We start from the raw sequence: 19,673 nt of genomic DNA on the forward strand, positions 1-19,673 counted from the left end.
ACGGCAGAGGCAAAAATAATTTGTTCAAAAAAACGCTCCAAAACAAATGTTGTCAAACCATCCAGTTATTGAAGGTACATTTAGTCTGCTAAATTTAGTCATTTAGCAGATGCTCTTATCCAGAGCGACTTACAGTAGTGAATGCATACATTTAATTTCATTTTCATGCATTTTTTGTACTGGCCCCCCGTGGGAATCAAACCCACAACCCTGGCGTTGCAAACACCATGCTCTACCAACTGAGCCACGGGGAAGGCCAGTATGTATAACACACCATGCTGGCGTTGTAAACACCATGCTCTACCAACTGAGCCACACTGCTGCTACTGAGCAGTAGAACAAGCGGGTTGGGCTGCAATTTGCTGTGAATTCAATGGAAATGTAACCACAAGAAGAGTACAACAACTTCAGGTGAGATATCTGCATTATTATCAGGATTACAGGAAGAAACAACAACTAGAGGTGAGATATCTGCATTATTATCAGGATTACAGGAAGAAACAACAACTAGAGGTGAGATATCTGCATTATTATCAGGATTACAGGAAGAAACAACAACTAGAGGTGAGATATCTGCATTATTATCAGGATTACAGGAAGAAACAACAACTAGAGGTGAGATATCTGCATTATTATCAGGATTACAGGAAGAAACAACAACTAGAGGTGAGATATCTGCATTATTATCAGGATTACAGGAAGAAACAACAACTAGAGGTGAGATATCTGCATTATTATCAGGATTACAGGAAGAAACAACAACTAGAGGTGAGATATCTGCATTATTATCAGGATTACAGGAAGAAACAACAACTAGAGGTGAGATATCTGCATTATTATCAGGATTACAGGAAGAAACAACTAGAGGTGAGATATCTGCATTATTATCAGGATTACAAGAAGAAACAACAACTAGAGGTGAGATATCTGCATTATTATCAGGATTACAGGAAGAAACAACTTCAGGTGAGATATCTGCATTATTATCAGGATTACAGGAAGAAACAACAACTAGAGGTGAGATATCTGCATTATTATCAGGATTACAGGAAGAAACAACAACTAGAGGTGAGATATCTGCATTATTATCAGGATTACAGGAAGAAACAACAACTAGAGGTGAGATATCTGCATTATTATCAGGATTACAAGAAGAAACAACAACTAGAGGTGAGATATCTGCATTATTATCAGGATTACAGGAAGAAACAACAACTAGAGGTGAGATATCTGCATTATTATCAGGATTACAGGAAGAAACAACAACTAGAGGTGAGATATCTGCATTATTATCAGGATTACAGGAAGAAACAACAACTAGAGGTGAGATATCTGCATTATTATCAGGATTACAGGAAGAAACAACAACTAGAGGTGAGATATCTGCATTATTATCAGGATTACAGGAAGAAACAACAACTAGAGGTGAGATATCTGCATTATTATCAGGATTACAGGAAGAAACAACAACTAGAGGTGAGATATCTGCATTATTATCAGGATTACAGGAAGAAACAACTTCAGGTGAGATATCTGCATTATTATCAGGATTACAGGAAGAAACAACAACTAGAGGTGAGATATCTGCATTATTATCAGGATTACAGGAAGAAACAACAACTAGAGGTGAGATATCTGCATTATTATCAGGATTACAGGAAGAAACAACAACTAGAGGTGAGATATCTGCATTATTATCAGGATTACAGGAAGAAACAACAACTAGAGGTGAGATATCTGCATTATTATCAGGATTACAGGAAGAAACAACTTCAGGTGAGATATCTGCATTATTATCAGGATTACAGGAAGAAACAACAGCTAGAGGTGAGATATCTGCATTATTATCAGGATTACAGGAAGAAACAACAACTAGAGGTGAGATATCTGCATTATTATCAGGATTACAGGAAGAAACAACTTCAGGTGAGATATCTGCATTATTATCAGGATTACAGGAAGAAACAACAACTAGAGGTGAGATATCTGCATTATTATCAGGATTACAGGAAGAAACAACAACTAGAGGTGAGATATCTGCATTATTATCAGGATTACAGGAAGAAACAACAACTAGAGGTGAGATATCTGCATTATTATCAGGATTACAGGAAGAAACAACAACTAGAGGTGAGATATCTGCATTATTATCAGGATTACAGGAAGAAACAACAACTAGAGGTGAGATATCTGCATTATTATCTGGATTACAGGAAGAAACAACAACTAGAGGTGAGATATCTGCATTATTATCAGGATTACAGGAAGAAACAACAACTAGAGGTGAGATATCTGCATTATTATCAGGATTACAGGAAGAAACAACAACTAGAGGTGAGATATCTGCATTATTATCAGGATTACAGGAAGAAACAACAACTAGAGGTGAGATATCTGCATTATTATCAGGATTACAGGAAGAAACAACAACTAGAGGTGAGATATCTGCATTATTATCAGGATTACAGGAAGAAACAACAACTAGAGGTGAGATATCTGCATTATTATCAGGATTACAGGAAGAAACAACAACTAGAGATGAGATATCTGCATTATTATCAGGATTACAAGATGAAACAACAACTAGAGGTGAGATATCTGCATTATTATCAGGATTTCACATTTCTCATATTCATATTTTTGTGACATGATTTCTATTATAAAATTATATCTGCCTTCTATAGACTTTGTGGAAGAACCTTAAACTGACGTTAAAAAGAGAGAAAGCAGAGATCAGAAGAGAGAGATTTACTACTGGTGGTGGACCACCAAAACAAGACAACACTGATGAATTGAGTGACTTCCTGTCTGGAATAATAGAGCAGCAGCAACTTCTGGATGGTATATCAGATGATGACCAACCTCTGGATGGTATACCAGATGATGACCAACCTCTGGATGGTATACCGGATGATGACCAACCTCTAGATGGTATACCAGATGATGACCAACAGGTTGGAAGAGCCAGTACACAGTGAGGGTGTAATGTGAACAGGTTGGAAGAGCCAGTACACAGTGAGGGTGTAATGTGAACAGGTTGGAAGAGCCAGTACACAGTGAGGGTGGAATGTGAACAGGTTGGAAGAGCCAGTACACAGTGAGGGTGTAATGTGAACAGGTTGGAAGAGCCAGTACACAGTGAGTGTGTTCCCTCCACATCTGCTATAACATCCCTGAGAGAAGATGCTGCCACCACCTTTCAGCAGAGAACAAAGTAGATGACCAGGCATGAAACGTTAACCAAAGAATTCCATGAGCATAAAATGAAATATCTGAAGGAAGAACATGAGATGAGAATTGTCCAGGTTGAATTGGATATGAAGTTGGAAGAGAGAGGTATGATCCAACAAAGAGACAGTAATGAGACAATAGTGATGACCAGCCATGGTGAACAATATGATATGTAAAACAATACATGTTTTGTCATTTGGATATTCATGAGAGTATTTTAAACACCACAAACTACATTTTAAACCAGCCTTGGTTTAGTCACTCATTTCATTTTGCTCCACACTATTTGAATTGTGTACAGAACAAACATTATCAAAGCAAAAATAATCCATAATGAATACATTCCATATTTAAATGCATCTCATCTAGTTGAAGTGCTGCAATGTGAAGCATCTCCCTGTGCAACTGTGCAAGTCCTCGTTGGTCATTGCCTGCCTCAGTCATGGACACATCTGCCTCAATCACATCTGCCTCAGTCATGGGAACATCTGCTTGATGCTGATCATGGGAGGATCAGGACAGTCATGGGAACATCTGCTTGATGCTGATCATGGGAGGATCAGGACAGTCATGGGTACATCTGCTTGATGCTGATCATGGGAGGATCAGGACAGTCATGGGTACATCTGCTTGATGCTGATCATGGGAGGATCAGGACAGTCATGGGTACATCTGCTTGATGCTGATCATGGGAGGATCAGGACAGTCATGGGTACATCTGCTTGATGCTGATCATGGGAGGATCAGGACAGTCATGGGAACATCTGCTTGATGCTGATCATGGGAAGATCAGGACAGTCATGGGTACATCTGCTTGATGCTGATCATGGGAGGATCAGGACAGTCATGGGAACATCTGCTTGATGCTGATCATGGGAGGATCAGGACAGCCATGCTGCTTCAGGTAGTTGTGCAGCACAGCTGTAGCAATGATCACCTTGCAGCAACTTCTTGGCTTGAAACCAAGTGTATTGCGAAAACACTGGAATCTATTTTTCCATACGCCAAACACACGCTGGACCATCCCTCTCGTGTGGATATGAGGTCTGTTGTATCTTTGCTGCTCAGCTGTTGTGGGATTTATGTCTGGAGTGAATAAAAAGTTACTCTAGTAGTCCACTGTGTTGTCCTCTCTGAAACTGAGACCAATGAAGAGTTGAGGGAAATCCTTCAATGGTGAGTTGCACCTTTCCAACAGGCAACAATGTTTGAGAACTCTAAATGAGGATTAGCATCCACCCTGAACATTGATGGTTGACCAGTTGTTATGGTTACGGTACTCCTCAGCATCAGGAGTTGATGGTAAACCAGTTGTTATGGTTACGGTACTCCTCAGCATCAGGAGTTGATGGTAAACCAGTTGTTATGGTTACGGTACTCCTCAGCATCAGGAGTTGATGGAGAACCCGTTGTTATGGTTACGGTACTCCTCAGCATCAGGAGTTGATGTAAAACCAGTTGTTATGGTTACGGTACTCCGCAGCATCAGGAGTTGATGGAAAACCAGTTGTTATGGTTACGGTACTCCTCAGCATCAGGAGTTGATGGTAAACCAGTTGTTATGGTTACGGTACCCCTCAGCATCAGGAGTTGATGGAAAACCAGTTGTTATGGTTACGGTACCCCTCAGCATCAGGAGTTGATGGAAAACCAGTTGTTATGGTTACGGTACCCCTCAGCATCAGGAGTTGATGGACACTTGATGGGAACATGACATCCATCTAACCAGCCAATCACTCCTGGGAACTGCCCACATTCAGATATTCATATTGCCCTTTACAGTTGGCTTGGCCAGCAGCATCAGGAAACTAGATGTAAAGACTCCTCCTGCAGACTTTATAGTTGGCTTGACCAGCAGCATCAGGAAACTAGATGTAAAGACTCCTCCTGCAGACTTTATAGTTGGCTTGACCAGCAGCATCAGGAAACTAGATGTAAAGACTCCTCCTGCAGACTTTATAGTTGGCTTGGCCAGCAGCATCAGGAAACTAGATGTAAAGACTCCTCCTGCAGACTTTATAGTTGGCTTGACCAGCAGCATCAGGAAACTAGATGTAAAGACTCCTCCTGCAGACTTTATAGTTGGCTTGGCCAGCAGCATCAGGAAACTAGATGTAAAGACTCCTCCTGCAGACTTTATAGTTGGCTTGGCCAGCAGCATCAGGAAACTAGATGTAAAGACTCCTCCTGCAGACTTTATAGTTGGCTTGGCCAGCAGCATCAGGAAACTAGATGTAAAGACTCCTCCTGCAGACTTTATAGTTGGCTTGACCAGCAGCATCAGGAAACTAGATGTAAAGACTCCTCCTGCAGACTTTATAGTTGGCTTGACCAGCAGCATCAGGAAACTAGATGTAAAGACTCCTCCTGCAGACTTTATAGTTGGCTTGGCCAGCAGCATCAGGAAACTAGATGTAAAGACTCCTCCTGCAGACTTTGTGAACTATTAAACACACAGTTGCTTCACTGGCACCGACACAAATCACCAGTTTCACAATGAAAGATTCCAGATGCCAAAAATCTCACAGTGATCAGAACTTGGAGAGAATTGGGTAAAGGCCTTCCTCTTTGAGACAGAGAGGAAAGTCTAGGCTCAAGGAGAGATATTATCTCCAATGCATTTTCTTTGTACATAAGAAAGCGGTCTCAAGGTAATGTAATGGATTCCTCCTATCCACAAGTACTGGTCTGGCCTCTGTAGTGCATGCTGGTCTTCCTTTAGACATTCCACATCATCCAGGCTCCCTCACAAACAGCACTAAGTAGAAGTTAAACCTGCCTCTTTGAAAGATTCATTTAATCTTCCATTTAGTCCTGGAGTAGCTCTAATCCTCCCTCTTGCAATCGCCTTTGATTTGTCCAGAAAAGTCTAAATCTACGACTATTTTAAGATAAGTCTGTGCAAGTCGCTTTGAGTTAAGACAGCTCAAACAAGCATTTTAGTCTGGGACTAAGCTTAAGCCTTGTCTGTGAAACCGGCCCTGAGTGTTTTATATAATATGACTAAATGTGTTTATTTCTGTGTTGCAGTCAATAAATGGAACAGCAAGGCCACAGAACATGACATAAGCAGAGCTGTGGGAGACCACCTCAAGCCCCTGGTAGAGCCGGGGGTGGTGTTTACCACTCCACCACGCCTTCAGCAGGCTGGAAAAGTGGGATTGATACAGTTTTTCATACTAAGGTGGACCAATAGTTTGTTGATTGGTCAGTCATCGGGTTAATTTGTTTTACAATATGTTCAAATCAAATCAAGCTTTATTTATACAGCACATGTCAGACATGGATGCAACACAATGGCTTCATAGGAAAAAACTATGAAAATAATCAGAAATATTTAGTACACAAATATGAGGATAAAAAACAATAATAACAACTGAAAGACTAATGAGCATTGTAAGGAAATGCCATTGATTAAAATATTAATTGGATGCAATATCCAACCCAAAATATAACTTGTTTTTTAGGAGGGGATCTGAAAGACACTACGGGGGTGTCCACTGGAAGTTGACTAGTAACAACAACTGGGACCTAAAAGACACCCACCATGAGACCCACTAAATCTGCCCAAGAAGAGGAAAACAAAAGAAAAACCCACACCAAACTTAAAGACAGGAAGTAAACCAAAAAGGTGGAGCAACTAAAGGTGTTGACTCTCCACATGTATCAAGACAACTGGAGCACTGGGCCAGACACTCTTAAATAGAACCTGGACCAGCTCAGGTGAAACACCTTCCCACTAACGAGATGGACAAGCCAGCACAGGTGTAACACATACTGACTAACGAGGTGACACCAATCAGTGCGTCCTACGTGCTAACGAGCTAGACGGGCTAGACGAGCTAGACGTGCTAACGGGCTATACGGGCTAACGAGCTTGACGTGCTAACGAGCTTGACGTGCTAACGAGCTAGACGTGCTAACGAGCTAGACGTGCTAACGAGCTAGACGTGCTAACGAGCTTGACGTGCTAACGAGCTTGACGTGCTAACGAGCTAGACGTGCTAACGAGCTTGACGTGCTAACGAGCTTGACGTGCTAACGAGCTAGACGTGCTAACGAGCTAGACGTGCTAACGTCCAACCTCAAAACATAAATGGAAAAACCTCAAAACCAAAGCCTGTAACAACTTCCCCTTTAAGACAACAAATATATCCTATAGTTTGCTCACCACCAACAGAAAACAACTTCCATTTCACATTATAATCAACTAAAATGCTTCACCTTCACCAATATAAACATGATGTCTACTGGCTGTCAACAATTAAAAACAAGAAAAAAACACGTATTTCTAAATAATAATATACAATAGTATTATTTGTTTCTCCTTTTTCTTTCTATAGAATCCTAAAACTCACTAGCTTCTAGAACACTCGTCTTCCTAAAACTCACTAGCTTCTAGAACTCTCCTCTTCCTAAAACTCACTAGCTTCTAGAACTCTCCTCTTCCTAAAACTCACTAGCTTCTAGAACTCTAGTCTTCCTAAAACCCACTAGCTTCTAGAACTCTCGTCTCCTTGGAACGAGCCCAAACAAAACTCATCTCCAATACGGAAAAACGTGCAGTCAAAATACATTGTGATCCATGGTAACGCATTGTCTAAACACAAAACTTTTTAACTGCCCACCCTTGAGACAATCAGCAACCAAGTTGTCCTCACCACAGACATGTCTGATTTCAAGAGGAAACTCCTGCAATATCCATAGTAACTTTCCACCTCACTGCAGAGCTTCTCTCTCTTTTCAGTGTTCACTAGATAGGCATGTTGTTGGATCGGGGCCCAGTCCCCAATGTCATGTTCTAGTACATTTGGGTTGGCACATCTGAGAATGAACCCTGATATTTTAAAAGCAGGGCAAGAATGTCAATATAATTGTACCAAAAATTGTCAGTTGGTTGCATGAATAAATATCATCAATAAATCGATTACTAAATCTGATCATGAAATGTAAATATGAAATATTTGTTTGCATAGTCATATTTTCAACGTCTTATCAATGACATGTTGCTAGGTGGGATATCCCCAATGTCAAAACACAGTTTTAACGTGTCCTAATCAATAACCAATAAGCAGAAACAGTTGGGATATATTGAAAACCTAAACATAACATGTGCTATATACACAAACATCTGCCACAATAATCATATTACTTAAACAAGCACCTTATAAACTGCACAAGTAGCAATAAATCACTGATATCGATTAGGGGGGAAATCAGGTTGTACGTGCTGTTGAAACTAACACAACTAAAAAAACACATGGAAATGGAGATATATTTTACCTCACTGATTAGAGGACAACCTGCAGAAGACAGTCAGCTACATTTTGGAGTGATGCATTTAAATTTAGGGGTCCCTAAACAAAGGAACACAACACTTATTTGTCATAACTCATCGATATCATGTTAAAATCATTTGTGTGACAGGAGGGAGATGAGGTTGCACGTCCCGTTAAAACTAACAGCTCAAAAACCACACGGAATCTGGGAATAATGTGTACATCCCTGGTTAGAGGACAATTTGTAGAAAGCAGCTAGCTACATTTTGAAGTGTTGCATTTTGATTCAAGTGCGTCACCAACGTGGTAAGTGTAACACAGCTCTTTTTTTGTTAGTCACTTTTTGTTAAATCACATAAATAGTACTCTTCCATTTCAGAGTCTGGATTTTCCCCCTGAAACTAAAATCAATAGAACAAATATAATATAATATTTAGGCAAATATTTAGGGTTCTACATTGTGACATCATTAAAATACTTCTACTACAATGTTAAAACATTCTACATTGTGACATAATTTCATTGATATCATGAAACAACTCCTTCATGTATTTTCTGATGTTTAATCAGAGATCTGTTATCAGAGTATCTCTTCCCACATTGATCACAGCTAGGAGATTTCTCTCCTGTGTGTGTTCTCTGATGTGATACTAGGCTGGTTAGCCAAGAAAATCTTGTCCCACATTGACTACAGCTATATTGTTTCTCTCCTGTGTGTGTTCTCTGGTGTATAGTGAGATAGCTAGACGTAGAAAAACTCTTCCCACATTGAGTACAGCTATAAGGTTTCTCTCCTGTGTGTGTTCTCTGGTGTATAGTGAGATAGCTAGACGTAGAAAAACTCTTCCCACATTGAGTACAGCTATATGGTTTCTCTCCTGTATGAGTTCTCTGGTGTTTAGTGAGATGGCTAGACGTAGAAAAACTCTTCCCACATTGAGTACAGCTATATGGTTTCTCTCCTGTGTGTGTTCTCTGGTGTATAGTGAGATAGCTAGACGTAGAAAAACTCTTCCCACATTGAGTACAGCTATAAGGTTTCTCTCCTGTGTGTGTTCTCTGGTGTAATATCAGGCCGTCTGACCGAGTAAAACTATTCCCACATTGATTACAGCTATAAGGTTTCTCTCCTGTGTGTGTTTTCTGGTGCTTCTTCATATTGTGTGAAGTTGAGAATATTTTTCCACAATCTGAACAGTGGAAAGATTTCTCTCCTGTGTGTGTTTTCTGGTGTAGAGTCAGAGAGCCAGATGCAGCAAAACTCTTCCCACATTGGTTACAGCTATAAGGTTTCTCTCCTGTGTGTGTTCTCTGGTGTAATATCAGGCCGTCTGACCGAGTAAAACTCTTCCCACATTGATTACAGCTATAAGGTTTCTCTCCTGTGTGTACTCGCTGGTGTTTAGTCAGATGGCAAGATGAAATATAAGTCTTCCCACATTGATCACAGCTATAAGGTTTCTCTCCTGTGTGTGTTCTCTGGTGTATTATCAGGCTGTCTGGCCGAGTAAAACTCTTCCCACATTGATTACAGCTATAAGGTTTCTCTCCTGTGTGTACTCGCTGGTGTCTACTCAGATGGCAAGATGAAATATAAGTCTTCCCACATTGATCACAGCTATAAGGTTTCTCTCCTGTGTGTGTTCTCTGGTGTGATAACAGGTTGCTTGACTGAGTAAAACTCTTAACACATTGATCACAGCTATAAGGTTTCTCTCCTGTGTGTGTTCTCTGGTGTGATAACAGGTTGCTTGACTGAGTAAAACTCTTAACACATTGATCACAGCTGTACGGTTTCTCTCCAGTGTGAATTCTCAGGTGTACTTTTAGTGCTTTTAAACTTGAGTAACTCTTCCCACAATCAAAACAGTGGTGAGATTTCTCTCCTGTGTGTGTTCGCTGGTGTATTTTAAGTTCTGATGAAGATTTGCAATGTTTTCCACAGTCAGAGCAGCAGATAGATTTCTTCCCTGTGGGTCTCTGCTGGTGTTTCTTGAGGTGATAGAATCTGGACAGACTCTTCTCTGACTCGTCAGCATCATGATGTTGAGACTCCCCAGAGGATCCATGATAGTCACGTCTCTCTCCTGTGTGAACAACAAAGTCAGACAGATGGTTAAAGGCTCACAACAGCAGAAATCCACTGAAAAAGGTGATGCCAACAGCGTAGCCATGATACTGTACAACAATTGACGTCTGTAATGAATGTTAAAATTACTTGACAATTGTCTTAAGACAGTCAAGTGAGCAACAATAGTCATATTTAGTCTTGTTTTCACATTAGTAGTAACTAGAAATAAGTAAAAGGTGTTGAACTCCTAAGCAGTGTGCCAGGCGACTTTTGTTCTCAAATATAGGCACCTTTCTGTGTTTGCTAAAATTGCGACAAGGGCGATGCACACACAATTTGATTGCAGAAACACCTCCCTGCTAATGCAGAAACCGCTAGTTATGGATGTAGTATATCTGCCTGGAGCAAAAATGGTGAGCAAGTGGCCTAAGCTGTGCCATTAGAGATTCTGGGTTCGAGTCCAAGCTCTGTTGCAGCCGGCCGCGACCGGGAGGCCCATGGGGCGACGCACAATTGGCCCACCGTCGTCCGGGTTAGGGGAGGGTTTGGCCGGCAGGGATATCCTTGTCTCATCGCGCACTAGCGACTCATGTGGCGGGCCGGGCGCAGTGCACACTGACCAGGTCGCCAGGTGTACGGTGTTTCCTCCGACACATTGGTGCTGCTGGCTTCCGGGTTGGATGGGCATTGTGTCAAGAAGCATCGTGGCTAGGTTGGGTTGTGTTTCGGAGGACGCAGGGCTCTCGACCTTCGCCTCTCCAGAGTCCGTATGGGAGTTGCAGCGATGAGACAAGACTGTAAGTACCAATTGGGGAGAAAAAAGGGGTGAAAAAAGTATATATATTTAAAAAATGGTGAGCAAAGATTAGTTTTCACAATGTATTCTGAATATTACAGCACTAGATCAGGAGTGCTACTCAAGGAAACTCACATTAAGCTCTGTGTCTATTCACTAATTCACCACCGTGGGGGAAACTCAGGGGAGTTCTCATAGGCTGACAGCAAAAATAGCCTCCATTTCCAGGTTGATTATGATTATTATTATTATCATTTGACACTACTTTGGATTATAATTGTAAGGCTCGTTTGAATGTCCTGATTTAATATAATGTTTGTGTTATTGTCGAAAATGTACTACTTTATATTTAAAAACGCCTTCAACCAGTAAAATGATCATTGGCTAGTTTTCCATCAGCCTGACATCAGCCTGACAATGAGGTTTTGTCCACTAAGTGTATGCCAAAATGGTCTATAATCTCACCTAACAATAACATAGACCTACTGTAGGACCCATAACTTCACCTAACAACAACATAGACCTAGGACTATAAATCATTTAATATTTTAGGTGAAACAAGGAGACTAAAATGTCTGTCATGACATTTCATAACCTGATCACCAGATAATTTTGTGAATAATCCCACTAGGCTACTCTGTAATGAGTTGTCATTCTAAATGTCCTGAATAAAGGAAAATAGCTCTGTGTGTTGTACAATAGCCTATCCATCAAGGAACAGTTCTCTACACATTATGAGCTAAGTATCTCTGTTTCCAAACTGACTAACGAGACCCTACAGTAAATCAACCAGACAATAACACTTTATAAACATCAATTTGTTTGGGATGTTGGATCCAACGTGGAGCACGGCATAACTGTCTTTACCGGTGTAATGAATGAAGAACTACATGTGACTGTCATTCAGAAAATGATTTCCTGGATCAGCTGATGATAGTTGAACATGTGACTGTAACTAAACAGCTACAGTATTAAGTATTATGCGTAATTATTTAAGAACCGCATTAATGACAGTAACCATTTGGGTGTTGTCAATAAAGTTAAGGTGACTCTCGGTTAGAACCATTGGATTTAGTAAACTGAAATGATTTAGGATTTCTGTGCCCATGAAAACTTTTTTTACAGCGTGATATAAGGAGACAATAAATGTTACGTAGTTAGAAAGCATTTCAGAGATCTGAATACAAAAATCTGTCCGACAGCAAGATCCAGTATTTAACCTGTTAGGGCTAGGGGGCAGTATTGACACGGCTGGATAAAAAAACATACCCGATTTAATCTGGTTACCACTCCTACCCAGTAACTAGAATATGCATATACTTATTACATATGGATAGAAAACACCCTAAATTTTCTAAAACTGTTTGAATGGTGTCTGTGAGTATAACAGAACTCATTTGGCAGGCAAAACCCTGAGACATTTTCCGACAGGAAGTGGATACCTGATGTGTTGTATTACCTTTAAACCTATCCCATTGAAAAACACAGGGGCTGAGGAATATTTTGGCACTTCCTATTGCTTCCACTAGATGTCACCAGCCTTTACAAAGTGTTTTGAGTCTTCTGGAGGGAGATCTGACCGAACAAGAGCCATGGAACGATGATGTCCCATTAGACACCTGGCGCGCGAGTTCATGTTGGGTACCCTCGTTCCAATACGTTATAAAAGAGTATGCATTCGTCCACCTTGAATATTATTCATGTTCTGGTTAAAAAAGGCCCTAATGATTTATGCTATACAACGTTTGACATGTTTGAACGAACGGAAATATATTTTTTCCCCTCGTTCATGACGAGAAGTCCGGCTGGCTTAGATCATGTGCTAACAAGACGGAGATTTTTGGACATAAATGATGAGCTTTTTTGAACAAAACTACATTCGTTATGGACCTGTGATACCTGGAAGTGACATCTGATGAAGAGAATCAAAGGTAATGGATTATTTACATAGTATTTTCGATTTTAGATCTCCCCAACATGACGTCTAGTCTGTATCGCAACGCGTATTTTTCTGGGCGCAGTGCTCAGATTATTGCAAAGTGTGATTTCCCAGTAAGGTTATTTTTAAATCTGGCAAGTTGATTGCGTTCAAGAGATGTAAATCTATAATTCTTTAAATGACAATATAATATTTTACCAATGTTTTCTAATTTTAATTATTTAATTTGTGACGCTGACTTGACTGCCGGTTATTGGAGGGAAACGATTTCCTCAACATCAATGCCATAGTAAAACGCTGTTTTTGGATATAAATATGAACTTGATAGAACTAAAAATGCATGCATTGTCTAACATAATGTCCTAGGAGTGTCATCTGATGGAGATTGTAAAAGGTTAGTGCATCATTTTAGCTGGTTTTATGGTTTTGGTGACCCTGTCTTTGAATTGACAAAACATTACACACAACTCTTGTAAATGTACTGTCCTAACATACTCTAAATTTATGCTTTCGCCGTAAAACCTTTTTGAAATCGTAAAACGTGGTTAGATTAAGGAGATGTTTATCTTTCAAAGGGTGTAAAATAGTTGTATGTTTGAAAAATTTGAATTTTGACATTTATTCGGATTCAAATTTGCCGCTCTTGAAATGCACCTGCTGTTGATGGAGTGCACCACGGGTGGCACGCTAGCGTCCCACCTAGCCCATAGAGGTTAAGTTAAAGTTCATCATATGACAAGCTTAACGTTATGACTATAACTACTGTTCGCTGAAGGAGGGAAACTAGGTACAACATACTGTTAAAGCCACACGTTATGACTATAACTACTGTTCCCTGAAGGAGGGAAACTAGGTACAACATACTATTAAATCCACACCTCGCTGGAAGACCCGCATTCCACAGGTGATGAGCGTGAGACTCGGATATATTCCTCAAATCATTTAATCCTTAAATTTAATACCTCACTTCACCGACCCAGGAAGTGGCGGAGCCAAACAGGTGTTGTAACTCGTTCATAACTGGCACGCAGATCGGTGGAAATGGTAAGATAAATTGGCACTCAAACGGAAATGGAAAAAGTTGGCCTATTTTACCGGAAACTTCAGGAGCATAACGTCAGAATTAACGAAGGCCAGCAGCAGATGGGGAATTGGTTATTTTCTACTGGTTATATTGACCTCTGGCTTCCGAAAGTCATTTGTGTGTGTTAATTATTTAATCAAACGCTTGAAGCATCAGTTCAGTTCAAGTTCTGCACATACAGTTGATTTTATTAAACACATGGGGTGTGTCTATATGAACAAATACACGTCATAACATTTCAAACCAATCAATTGGTAGAAAGAAAATACTATTTTTTTTTTTTTAAATCTGCCCTAGAACATACAACATACATGCATTCCTTCCCTTTTTACACATTTTTATTATAAAATAGATTTTTTTTTTCAATTATCAATTTTCAGACAATATCTCATAAAGACATCACAATACCCCATAAAAGTGAGAAAAAAAGTTTAGAAATGCTTGTATGCATATATATATATATATATATATATACATATATATATAAATATAAATATATCTAGGTCATGCCAGTAGGCTACAGTAGGTTGTATCTCTCTAGGTCATGCCAGTAGGCTACAGTAGGTTGTAACTCTCTAGGTCATGCCAGTAGGTTGTATCTCTCTAGGTCATGCCAGTAGGTTACAGCAGGTTGTAACTCTCTAGGTCATGCCAGTAGGTTACAGTAGGTTGTATCTCTCTAGGTCATGCCAGTAGGTTGTAACTCTCTAGGCCATGCCAGTAGGCTACAGTAGGTTGTAACTCTCTAGGCCATGCCAGTAGGCTACAGTAGGTTGTAACTCTCTAGGTCATGCCAGTAGGCTACAGTAGGTTGTATCTCTCTAGGTCATGCCAGTAGGCTACAGTAGGTTGTAACTCTCTAGGTCATGCCAGTAGGTTGTATCTCTCTAGGTCATGCCAGTAGGTTACAGCAGGTTGTAACTCTCTAGGTCATGCCAGTAGGTTACAGTAGGTTGTATCTCTCTAGGTCATGCCAGTAGGTTGTAACTCTCTAGGTCATGCCAGTAGGCTACAGTAGGTTGTATCTCTCTAGGTCATGCCAGTAGGCTACAGTAGGTTGTAACTCTCTAGGTCATGCCAGTAGGTTGTATCTCTCTAAGTCATGCCAGTAGGTTACAGCAGGTTGTAACTCTCTAGGTCATGCCAGTAGGTTACAGTAGGTTGTATCTCTCTAGGTCATGCCAGTAGGTTGTAACTCTCTAGGTCATGCCAGTAGGTTGTATCTCTCTAGGTCATGCCAGTAGGCTACAGTAGGTTGTATCTCTCTAGGCCATGCCAGTAGGCTACAGTAGGTTGTAACTCTCTAGGCCATGCCAGTAGGCTACAGTAGGTTGTAACTCTCTAGGTCATGCCAGTAGGCTACAGTAGGTTGTATCTCTCTAGGTCATGCCAGTAGGCTACAGTAGGTTGTAACTCTCTAGGTCATGCCAGTAGGTTGTATCTCTCTAGGTCATGCCAGTAGGTTACAGCAGGTTGTAACTCTCTAGGTCATGCCAGTAGGTTACAGTAGGTTGTATCTCTCTAGGTCATGCCAGTAGGCTACAGTAGGTTGTATCTCTCTAGGCCATGCCAGTAGGCTACAGTAGGTTGTAACTCTCTAGGCCATGCCAGTAGGCTACAGTAGGTTGTAATTCTCTAGGTCATGCCAGTAGGCTACAGTAGGTTGTATCTCTCTAGGTCATGCCAGTAGGCTACAGTAGGTTGTAACTCTCTAGGTCATGCCAGTAGGTTGTATCTCTCTAGGTCATGCCAGTAGGTTACAGCAGGTTGTAACTCTCTAGGTCATGCCAGTAGGTTACAGTAGGTTGTATCTCTCTAGGTCATGCCAGTAGGTTGTAACTCTCTAGGTCATGCCAGTAGGTTGTATCTCTCTAGGTCATGCCAGTAGGCTACAGTAGGTTGTATCTCTCTAGGCCATGCCAGTAGACTACAGTAGGTTGTAACTCTCTAGGCCATGCCAGTAGGCTACAGTAGGTTGTAACTCTCTAGGTCATGCCAGTAGGCTACAGTAGGTTGTATCTCTCTAGGTCATGCCAGTAGGCTACAGTAGGTTATAACTCTCTAGGTCATGCCAGTAGGTTGTATCTCTCTAGGTCATGCCAGTAGGTTACAGCAGGTTGTAACTCTCTAGGTCATGCCAGTAGGTTACAGTAGGTTGTATCTCTCTAGGTCATGCCAGTAGGTTGTAACTCTCTAGGTCATGCCAGTAGGTTGTATCTCTCTAGGTCATGCCAGTAGGCTACAGTAGGTTGTATCTCTCTAGGTCATGCCAGTAGGCTACAGTAGGTTGTAACTCTCTAGGCCATGCCAGTAGGCTACAGTAGGTTGTAACTCTCTAGGTCATGCCAGTAGGCTACAGTAGGTTGTATCTCTCTAGATCATGCCAGTAGGCTACAGTAGGTTGTATCTCTCTAGGTCATGCCAGTAGGGTACAGTAGGTTGTAACTCTCTAGGTCATGCCAGTAGGTTACAGTAGGTTATATCTCTCTAGGTCATGCCAGTAGGCTACAGTAGGTTGTAACTCTCTAGGTCATGCCAGTAGGTTGTATCTCTCTAGGTCATGCCAGTAGGTTACAGTAGGTTGTACCTCTTTAGGTCATGCCAGTGGGTTACAGTAGGTTGTATCTCTCTAGGTCATGCCAGTAGGCTACAGTAGGTTGTATCTCTCTAGGTCATGCCAGTAGGTTACAGTAGGTTGTAACTCTCTAGGTCATGCCAGTAGGTTACAGTAGGTGGTATCTCTCTAGGTCATGCCAGTAGGTTACAGTAGGTTGTAACTCTCTAGGTCATGCCAGTAGGTTGTAACTCTCTAGGTCATGCCAGTAGGTTACAGTAGGTTGTATCTCTCTAGGTCATGCCAGTATGTTACAGTAGGTTGTACCTCTCTAGGTCATGCCAGTAGGTTACAGTAGGTTATATCTCTCTAGGTCATGCCAGTAGGCTACAGTAGGTTGTAACTCTCTAGGTCATGCCAGTAGGTTACAGTAGGTTGTACCTCTCTAGATCATGCCAGTAGGTTACAGTAGGTTGTACCTCTCTAGATCATGCCAGTAGGTTACAGTAGGTTGTAACTGTCTAGGTCATGCCAGTAGGTTGTATCTCTCTAGGTCATGCCAGTAGGTTGTATCTCTCTAGGTCATGCCAGTAGGCTACAGTAGGTTGTATCTCTCTAGGTCATGCCAGTAGGCTACAGTAGGTTGTAACTCTCTAGGTCATGCCAGTAGGTTACAGTAGGTTGTAACTCTCTAGGTCATGCCAATAGGCTACAGTAGGTTGTATCTCTGGGGGTCATGCCAGTAGGTTGTATCTCTCTAGGTCATGCCAGTAGGTTGTATCTCTCTAGGTCATGCCAGTAGGTTACAGTAGGTTGTATCTCTCTAGATCATGCCAGTAGGCTACAGTAGGTTGTATCTCTCTAGGTCATGCCAGTAGGCTACAGTAGGTTGTATCTCTCTAGGGCATGCCAGTAGGCTACAGTAAGTTGTATCTCTCTAGGTCATGCCAGTAGGTTACAGTAGGTTGTAACTCTCTAGGTCATGCCAGTAGGTTACAGTAGGTTGTAACTCTCTAGGTCATGCCAGTAGGTTGTATCTCTCTAGGTCATGCCAGTAGGTTACAGTAGGTTGTATCTCTGCAGGTCATGCCAGTAGGCTACAGTAGGTTGTATCTCTCTAGGTCATGCCAGTAGGCTACAGTAGGTTGTATCTCTCTAGGTCAAGCCAGTAGGCTACAGTAGGTTGTAAGTCCCTAGGTCTTGCCAGTAGGTTACAGTAGGTTGTATCTCTCTAGGTCATGCCAGTAGGTTACAGTAGGTTGTACCTCTCTAGGTCATGCCAGTAGATTGTATCTCTCTAGGTCATGCGAGTAGGTTACAGTAGGTTGTATCTCTCTAGGTCATGCCAGTAGGTTACAGTAGGTTGTATCTCTCTAGGTCATGCCAGTAGGTTGTATCTCTCTAGGTCATGCCAGTAGGATACAGTAGGTTGTAACTCTCTAGGTCATGCCAGTAGGTTACAGTAGGTTGTATCTCTCTAGGTCATGCCAGTAGGTTACAGTAGGTTGTAACTCTCTAGGTCATGCCAGTAGGTTGTATCTCTCTAGGTCATGCCAGTAGATTACAGTAGGTTGTAACTCTCTAGGTCATGCCAGTAGGTTACAGTAGGTTGTAACTCTCTAGGTCATGCCAGTAGGCTACAGTAGGTTGTATCTCTCTAGGTCATGCCAGTAGGCTACAGTAGGTTATAACTCTCTAGGTCATGCCAGTAGGTTGTATCTCTCTAGGTCATGCCAGTAGGTTACAGCAGGTTGTAACTCTCTAGGTCATGCCAGTAGGTTACAGTAGGTTGTATCTCTCTAGGTCATGCCAGTAGGCTACAGTAGGTTGTATCTCTCTAGGTCATGCCAGTAGGCTACAGTAGGTTATAACTCTCTAGGTCATGCCAGTAGGTTGTATCTCTCTAGGTCATGCCAGTAGGTTACAGCAGGTTGTAACTCTCTAGGTCATGCCAGTAGGTTACAGTAGGTTGTATCTCTCTAGGTCATGCCAGTAGGTTGTAACTCTCTAGGTCATGCCAGTAGGTTGTAGCTCTCTAGGTCATGCCAGTAGGCTACAGTAGGTTGTATCTCTCTAGGTCATGCCAGTAGGCTACAGTAGGTTGTAACTCTCTAGGCCATGCCAGTAGGCTACAGTAGGTTGTAACTCTCTAGGTCATGCCAGTAGGCTACAGTAGGTTGTAACTCTCTAGGCCATGCCAGTAGGTTACAGTAGGTTGTATCTCTCTAGATCATGCCAGTAGGCTACAGTAGGTTGTATCTCTCTAGGTCATGCCAGTAGGTTGTAACTCTCTAGGTCATGCCAGTAGGTTACAGTAGGTTGTATCTCTCTAGGTCATGCCAGTAGGTTACAGTAGGTTGTATCTCGCAAGGTCATGCCAGTAGGTTACAGTAGGTTGTACCTCTCTAGGTCATGCCAGTAGGTTGTAACTCTCTAGGTCATGCCAGTAGGCTCCAGTAGGTTGTATCTCTCTAGGTCATGCCAGTAGGTTGTATCTATCTAGGTCATGCCAGTAGGATACAGTAGGTTGTAACTCTCTAGGTCATGCCAGTAGGTTACAGTAGGTTGTAACTCTCTAGGTCATGCCAGTAGGTTGTATCTCTCTAGGTCATGCCAGTAGGTTACAGTAGGTTGTACCTCTTTAGGTCATGCCAGTGGGTTACAGTAGGTTGTATCTCTCTAGGTCATGCCAGTAGGCTACAGTAGGTTGTATCTCTCT

The 19,673-nt window shown here is 41.6% G+C and overlaps 1 pseudogene; it reads right to left on the reverse strand.

Annotated features, from left to right (window-relative positions):
* Nucleotides 1-9,028: 9,028 nt before the first annotated feature.
* The window catches only part of LOC145866092 (uncharacterized), a 39,222-nt pseudogene continuing 28,577 nt past the window's right edge, over nt 9,029-19,673 (reverse strand).

Source organism: Salmo salar, unplaced genomic scaffold (assembly GCF_965601325.2).
Source record: "Salmo salar unplaced genomic scaffold, fSalSal1 ptg000129l, whole genome shotgun sequence".
Classification (NCBI taxonomy): Eukaryota; Metazoa; Chordata; class Actinopteri; order Salmoniformes; family Salmonidae; genus Salmo; species Salmo salar.